This window comes from Haemaphysalis longicornis, unplaced genomic scaffold (genome assembly GCF_048455015.1).
Source record: "Haemaphysalis longicornis isolate Haplotype H1 unplaced genomic scaffold, Haemaphysalis longicornis Haplotype H1 scaffold_10, whole genome shotgun sequence".
In the NCBI taxonomy this organism is placed as follows: Eukaryota; Metazoa; Arthropoda; class Arachnida; order Ixodida; family Ixodidae; genus Haemaphysalis; species Haemaphysalis longicornis.
In genome coordinates this window covers 42,973,861-42,981,590 of record NW_027526204.1, presented here as the reverse complement: position 1 = coordinate 42,981,590, position 7,730 = coordinate 42,973,861, and the positions used below count along the sequence as shown (strand labels likewise).

At 46.4% G+C, this 7,730-nt stretch overlaps 1 long non-coding RNA gene across 1 annotated transcript; it reads left to right on the top strand.

Moving 5' to 3' along the window:
* The first annotated feature begins 1,002 nt into the window (after positions 1-1,002).
* Positions 1,003-7,482, top strand: LOC144158411 (uncharacterized). Its single transcript, XR_013320055.1, has 3 exons — positions 1,003-1,356; positions 4,960-5,044; positions 7,226-7,482. It is a non-coding gene; the product is annotated as an uncharacterized LOC144158411 (long non-coding RNA).
* The last annotated feature ends 248 nt before the right edge of the window (positions 7,483-7,730 follow it).

The window sequence follows — 7,730 nt, the reverse complement described above, 5'->3', positions numbered from 1 at the left end:
AAAAAGGCCTTTTTCTTGCATCCATGTTTTCACAAGGAGTGTCCCGGTGTGTAGTTGAAAGAAAAATGTTTTACATCCCGGTGCAACTGGCATTCTTTTAACCCGTTTTAACACATCTCGACCCGTGCCAGCCGAGTGAGCAATTCTGTACATAGGGACGGGAAAAACAGTGTCGCAGAGATCGTTATACAGTCTCTTCCTAGTCACTGCGCTCAAATACTCTAACGAAAACCGTGCGCATAGAAAACGTAACGGGTCCACAACTTCTTTTAGATAGCCACGGATACCACCTGACATACACAATGTCGTAACGGACAACTCAGGCAAAGCCCTGCCTAATCTCACTTGGCAAACGGTGCGCAAAAAGGGATCCTTTACATCCCTCCAAAACATCCAAGCCACCAAAACAGTACACGATCAGGCCGTAAACCTAGGTGTAAATACTTGAGCTCACATAGTCTTGCTAAGCCTCCATTTGAGTGAATTGTTTGCCTGCGTGGATTTGACGCACGGTGCTTTTGGGTGCGTGCGTGCGTGCGTGCGTGCGCGCGTGTGTTTGTGTGTGTGTGTGTGTGTGTGTGTGTGTGTGTGTGTGTGTGTGTGTGTGTGCGCGTGTGCGCGTGTGTTTGCGTATGTCGGCGGGGAATAATTTTTTTATCCGGCCGTTCTGTTTGTGAAAAGCCCACAAACAGTGAATGGTGAATGCTTGGACTGCTTGGACGCTGAACAAAACACAAAACAGTCAATCTAGATGTAGATGACGATGATAATAACTTCGTTTGTTAATCCATTTTTATTCGCTTTTGAGTAGCAACAACTTGCGACAACAAAAGACGTTGTTCGCATCAAGAAAATATACTGCCATTATATATATGTTTGCTATTATCAACTTTAACAAAATACTATAATGGCGTCTGCCTAGTTTGCTTCAGGGGTGATGATGAAGGAAGAAAGTAACTGCTAAAACGCTATGACTGCTAGATAGCCAACTGTAGTAATAAGTCTAGTCTAGGCTAGCATATATGCAGTCATTGTTATAGGTGCGCAAGAAAAGACGTGGTTGGTTCGTTGTGCGTGGTTTTGGTGGTTTGTTTTCGATTTGCTGGTGTTACGTGAATTACTACGTGCTCCTCCTGCCGTAATAATACGTGTTAGTGCTCTTGTGCCACCTGAAACATCGTGAGTGCTGGCAAAGCGTCTGTGTCGTCGCCGTACTGCGCTGCTGTAGCAAACGCACATCGAGGTCGCCATTTGACAAAATACCTGACAAGTTGTGCGTGCCTACGTGAATCAAGAGTCTCTACTGCAAGTTCCAGACTGTCGACGCGACGTGTGAAAAATGCTGCGTGTTCTGCCGTAAGTGATTGTTTATCGTGGTGCATGTTAAAATTTTATTACGCGTTCCCGCAGTGCTGTTTTGTTAAACGTGTTGAGTATATTCCTTGGTGTTCGGCTCGCCGCGCTTCTTTTATTGTAAATTACCGGCTGCGTCGGCGCGGTCATAATGAGCTTCCAGGAGCGGCGGCCAGTATGCTGTGTGAGTGATCGACCCCCTTGCCATTGCCGGCAACGAAAATATTATGCTGACGGCCCAGCGGCCGCCGCTTGGCTTGGGTGGATTCGACGCTAAAGCTTGTTGCATGAAAAAAAAAAAAAGAAAACTGCGTTAATGGTTGTAAAACAAAACGCCCACTCCCCGATTTTTTTTTTTTAGGAGGCAGTTGACCCACAGTATATTTTTTTACAGGACTAGGCAGCTTAGCATTGTTCTAACGGGTAGTTTTCGTTTAGGGGTAAAGAAATGCAAGGAGGCTGCATTACATTTGTAGTTATAATACGTAAGAGTTGCATATGCGTTGAATTTTCAACATTTAAGCATTGCTAGCAACTTTGTAAGTAGTACCACATGCACAAGGTCTTTAGGCAGTGAACATTTGACCAGATAATTGTTTAGACGTCGCAGCTTGAAAACATGCTGTTCCAGCCTGCATTGCTGGTGCAGTCACAGGGCAGCTTTCACTGTTTTAATGCAAGAAATTTTTCCACCTTCCTAAGCTCATCCAGCATCGTCATGATCAGACAGAAATTCTTATGTGGTGTGACATTATTTGTATTGTAGCTGGCTTGCATCAATTGTGTTGACCGTAACATGTTGAGCATGGGTTAAACGTGTTGATTCTCACAAATATGCATGTGATGGGGATACAATCACGGTGCGAAAAAGATTAAACAGGGCGTGGGCTTGCCACCGTGCTCCTTCGCCATCCTATTTTTTCGTTTCGTCAGCATTTCAACTTGCCTACCCCTTGGAGGTATTGGCACGCTGAGACGTTCACCATGTGCCTCAGAGAGAATTTTAAAGGGGCACTGACACAAAAATTTTGCATCTTGTTTTTTTTGTTGCGATAAGTAGCTAGTGACCTACTTATAACCTGTAGAAACCTCATTTGCTTCAGCGTGCGACGGTTGTTTAATTAGAGGCATTTTCAATGCGGCCAGTCGCAGTTTCGGTTTCAGCGAGTGCCGCGAAACGATGGATTTTGTGGATTTTGTGTTAACAAAGCTGACCACGTGACCGTCGGAGGGATATCACAGAGCAGAGCCGCCGTAGCACTGTCGAATCCGCATCGACGGCAGTTTCTGCGAATGCCCCCACGTACTGATCTCGTGAGGCGCTTAATTAAAAAGCGACCGTGGATGTGACGCAGGCGCTGCGAGTGCAAATGCTACCGCGGCTAAAGAACGACGCGCGACGCTCGAGACGGTGGGTGGCAAGACGCGCGCTGGGAGCTGCCGGCCGGTCTGCCTACAGGTCCCCCTACAGATGTGTTCGGCTCAGCACTGCGGCGGATATTCGAGTGCCGCTCTCGTAAGCGGTGCAGATGACAATTTTTAATGCAACCCGCCATCGCATCATTAACTCCTTTCTCATGTAAGCCACCATGGTCGGGACTTGGGGACAATTTCGTGCAGCGGTAACAAGCTATCACTCGAGCTACCTGCGCCGGCCTGGGCCACTTCACAGCCGTGGCCGCCGCCTGCACAGCGACCGTGCGGCTAGCTCAGTGAGCTTTTCGTGCCTCCGGCGCGTTTTCGCATCCAATGGTAATAAACAGTAATAGAAACAGAGTGCCTGGAATCGCTGTAGAACTTTGGTCGCGGCCAGCTGCCCGATTAGCTGACGAAATCACGGCGCCTCCGCCGCCAACGATCGGGTCGTTCGTTCTCGAGAGCAGAAGCTCCGCCCTCCGGCCCTCCGATTGGAGCGGCGAGCCGGGCGAACCGGCAAAAAACGCCGGTAGTGCGGAAGCGGCAAACACAAACTCGTGACGTGTTTGGATGTTGTTTATTTACAATTGCCGTGGTCCTCTGCTGGCTGCTCGGTTGCGTTTCGCACACTTCAAAATTGATTTTAAATATGTTCTAGGCTGTATTCGCCGCTGATATTTTGCAGACGATGTATATGTGTTCCCACCAATCTATCTCCGAAGTTATCTCGCCTTCAAAATTTTGTGTCAGTGCCCCTTTAATGGCGCCATGAAGACAAAATACAAGTTTGTGTTATTCGAAAGATTTCGTGTGGTATGGTGCCCCCAGCACTTGTCCAAATGCAAACGATGCTTTATTCACTGAGAAATTCATTAATTGAAGCTAAAATTTTGGTTTTCCCGCTAAATCGTGCATTTTCAGGGTCTGCAATGACATCACAGGAACCGACCGCTCTGCAGCCGATTGGGAAACCTTCTTTACCGTTAGTTAACCTAGATGGTGCCACCATACCGTGGCAAGCCGCTTTCTGCTTTTGTTTTGTTTTTACCGTATTTAAACGTGGCTTGTTTTTGTTCAGCGAGAAAATAATCGTTTCGTGAAACATAGTGCTCGCTCCACAAATATGGTCACGTAAGACACCGTTGCTTGTGTCAATCGGCCATTGTTGTCCGAGACAACCCCAAAGCCCCGCAGTCCTGTGCAGCTAAACCAAGCATAGTGCGCGCAGTACCAACAGCAGTACGCATCGGTACTTCTATGCTTACGTGTGCTTTCCTAACCTTTACTGTTGGTCCCACCATTCTTACTACTGTAAAAAGAATGTGCCCTAAATTTAAGCGCAAATAGTTCATTCGGCAAGCTTATAGCCTCTGCCTAATTCGCCTTTGCTGTTGCCGCCCTCCGCTAACTGCAGAGCTGGCTGGTATGACATAGGTTCTGTTGCGGGAAATGAGCTAGTGGGTCACATGGCCATTTCCTTTGTTCCTAATTTGTAGCTTATTTGAGTGGAGTTTATGTTAAAAATGGTGTCAGCATGATTCTAGCAACGGAATCCTTTGAATGAACCAAACTTGTGTTTTCTCTTCATGGCTCCTTTAAAAGCCGTAACCACGTTTCGCACCCTCTGGACCAGAGAATAAGCTTGCACAGTGGAAATCTGGGGCCACATATTTCTACCACCTAGGGATATTTAATAGGCTTAGTTTAACATTAATTCAGTGTAAGGATGCTTCTGTTCCTTTAAAGTATGGCTGAAAGCCTTGTAAGGATTGTCATGTATGTACAGTGCTCACGGATTGAAACGCGACACTGCAAGCGCGTGGCCTGCACTACATGCAGCGCCGCCAGTGGACGCCCGTGGAAGCTAGGTGTTGCATTGTGGTATACCACGAGGATGAGAGTGTTTTGACCATAAGCTTGCTGCTTCCGGTTGCCAATAAGCGGGGCAGTGGTTCCCCGCAGCGACAGCGGCGTCCATGGACGGCGCTGCATGTATTGGCGGCCACGCGCTCGCAGTGTTGCGTTTCAATCAGTGAGCACTGTACTTATTTTTTAGCTTGAAAGAACTGAAGGTGCCTTTTTTGCACCTACAAAAAAGAAATTCTGTCATGTCCTGTCAGAGCGAGTATTTCACGGCATTATACCGCATATTTACGGCTTGTTTACTACTTGAACTTTCATTTTTTACAGGGCCAGGTGTTTGACATGGAGGATGTACGTTGTGAGCTACCAGAAGAATTGGCTGCCTCCTGTTTCTATCTATCCTGCACGACCTGTAAGTGGAGTTCATTACGGCTGTGAAATGCATGAAAATCTCGATTTTGAAGGCTGAGAGAACATGAAAACATAGAAAACCATTGTGGCATTCTTGTGGTACCTTAGTGATATTAAGACATAAGAACATTGCAGAGATGGGGCAAAAAATAAGGAACCGATGAGGGTGAGAAACTTCCTGGTACCTTTCTTATTTTTTTTGTCGCATCAGGGCTGCGTCCTTGCTCCATGAATTAATTAATAACGACTTTGTCACCCTTGTTCACTGTGGTAGTTGCGTGGTGCCCACAGACAGTGTGTGGGGATTTTTTTTTCTACCGCCTGTTACAGATGAACTAGATCTTTAGACTTCTACTCAAAAGTCATATTATGGATTACATTACATGAGTGAAACAATTCCATGCACCCAGAAATAGAATTTAGGTTAATTCACTTCAATGTCCTAGATGCAACTTGTGCCTAGCAGTGAAAAGGGTGTGTTGCGTGCCTTTTTGCCACTGTGTTTCATGTAGTGTAATGAGTCTCACTGGCCATCGTAGCCGCCCCCCCCCCCCCCGAACATCTATTTACTCTAGCAAATATAATGATGGTCCTAATTGTAGAAGGGTACCCGCCGCGGTGGCTCAGTGGCTGAGGCGTTGCGCTGCTGAGCACGAGGTCGCGGGTTCGATTCCCGGCCGCGGCGGCTGCTTTTCTGATGGAGGCGAAAAGCAAAAACGCCTGTGTGTACGAGATTTTGGCGCACAATAAAGATCCCCAGGTGGTCAAAATTAAACGTTGGCGAATTGAATGCTGCAGGGTTTCTTTTGCACTCATTCATTTAGATCGAGAACATTTTCAATAAAAAAACAGGAAAAGCTAGGATAGGGATCGCAAAGCAACACCCTTTCCATATCAAACAGGACTGCTGGTGCAGCATACAAAGGAAAAAGGGGAAAAAGACGGTTCCCTTAAAAAAGGATAAGATTGCAGGGTGTGGCCAGGTGCTTGTAACAAAATATTTTGTAAACAAATCAAATGGCATGGTTGGGGGAAATATTATGATGTTTATAGTAGGAAAAACCTGCATTATTTCCCAACAGTATGAATGCTCTGTGTGCAAACATATGCAAAAATGCTTGTGTGTTTTTAGCATTTGAGTGCACGTTACAGAGTAGTCAGCTCAAGTTACTGCGGTAGCTTTCCTCATTGCTGGTAAGCATAAACCCTGAAATTAAATTTGCTGTATTCGACCGCTTTAACCCTTTCACTGTCACTGATGTCCTGGTTTGTCTTCGAATTTCTCCTCCACGGTGTCACTGACATACCGCTGCGTTTTCTGTTGTGCGTTGAAAAATTCGTGCCATGGTGCAAAGTTGGCGCACCTGCACTGTTTGTGCTATCTGTCAAATCTTTCTAGTAGCCTGTATTTTCACAAAGTACAGAGCGACCACGCCCAGCTTTCGCTGCTTGGGGGTCACTCCGTGCACTGTACATCTGTTGGGATGAGTGACCACGTGGCACGCGTGCAATGATGGGTGCAAGTGGGCTATCCACCACGTTTTTCTAGGGTTGTTTTTTATTTCTGTTCCCGTGTCTGCTACCCATCGACACAAGGAAATATAAAAAGTGAGGAGCCAACCTAGAGGTTGGTCAGTTCATGGTGATGTACATTTTGCTTTTTGTAAGCAAGCACAGACAAACAAACTAGACAATGCAAGTGCTGTCTCGTAAACGAAATGCACAATAAACTGCTGCCTTTATAGGTTCCAAAGAACGCGTAGACACAAGCAACTACTCATGATGACGACTGATCAATGCCTGTCTTAGCATGTTCATGCAATTTTATGTTGCCTTCCCTGCCCCCCTCCCCCCCCCATATTGCTTTGTTCCCACAGTGCTGCTGCAATAATCTCATCTCAAATGTTCTTGCGAGGCTGTATAAATTCCCGTCATGAGGAGGCCATGAATCTAAACAGTACTTAGTTCTGGGTTGTGTTGCCTATGTAACAGTATGTCATATTTGATGTTCGTAAGCTCATTAGTTAATTTATGTGGTCTAAATTTTGTGGCTAATTTTGCAACCTAGAAGTTATACCTTCTCTTTCAGGACACTTGGTTCAGTTTTGTATGGGAACACTCCTTTATATTTGTTTGTTTGTTTAAACCCCTTCACATGCGATCAATGCGTTTGTCATTTCAGGTTCAAGCGTGGCAGTGGCTATCCCGTCCTGTGAGGGGTAAAGATGAGGCGACACCTGGTGTGGCAGGCGGCAGCAGCACTTATGGATCCAACCTGAATAAAATAGTCAGGTTTGCAAGAGTCGTGTGATTCATGTGATTTTCGTCAGCTTGCTCTTACAGAAACAGCTGCAGCATGAAACAGTGACTGTGGAGCTGGCTGACATTTTCTACATGCAGCTGGCTGTGGGGCGCTGTTATTTGACAGCATGCAAAGGGCACTCAAAAGGTGGAAGCGGATACGTAGAGGACGGAAACATAAAGGATTCTTGGAGGACGCAGAAAGTCGGTGGCGAAATTTCAATACAGGGGACACACAAGGGACGAATGCGGTCTGTTGCCTTCAAGACATATAGGGGACACACAAAGGCCGTATGGTGTCTGTGTTGCCTTTGGGAGATAGACTGGACGCATGGAGGACGGAAACACACGGGACACTTGGAGTACGCAGAAAGTCGGTGGCGAAA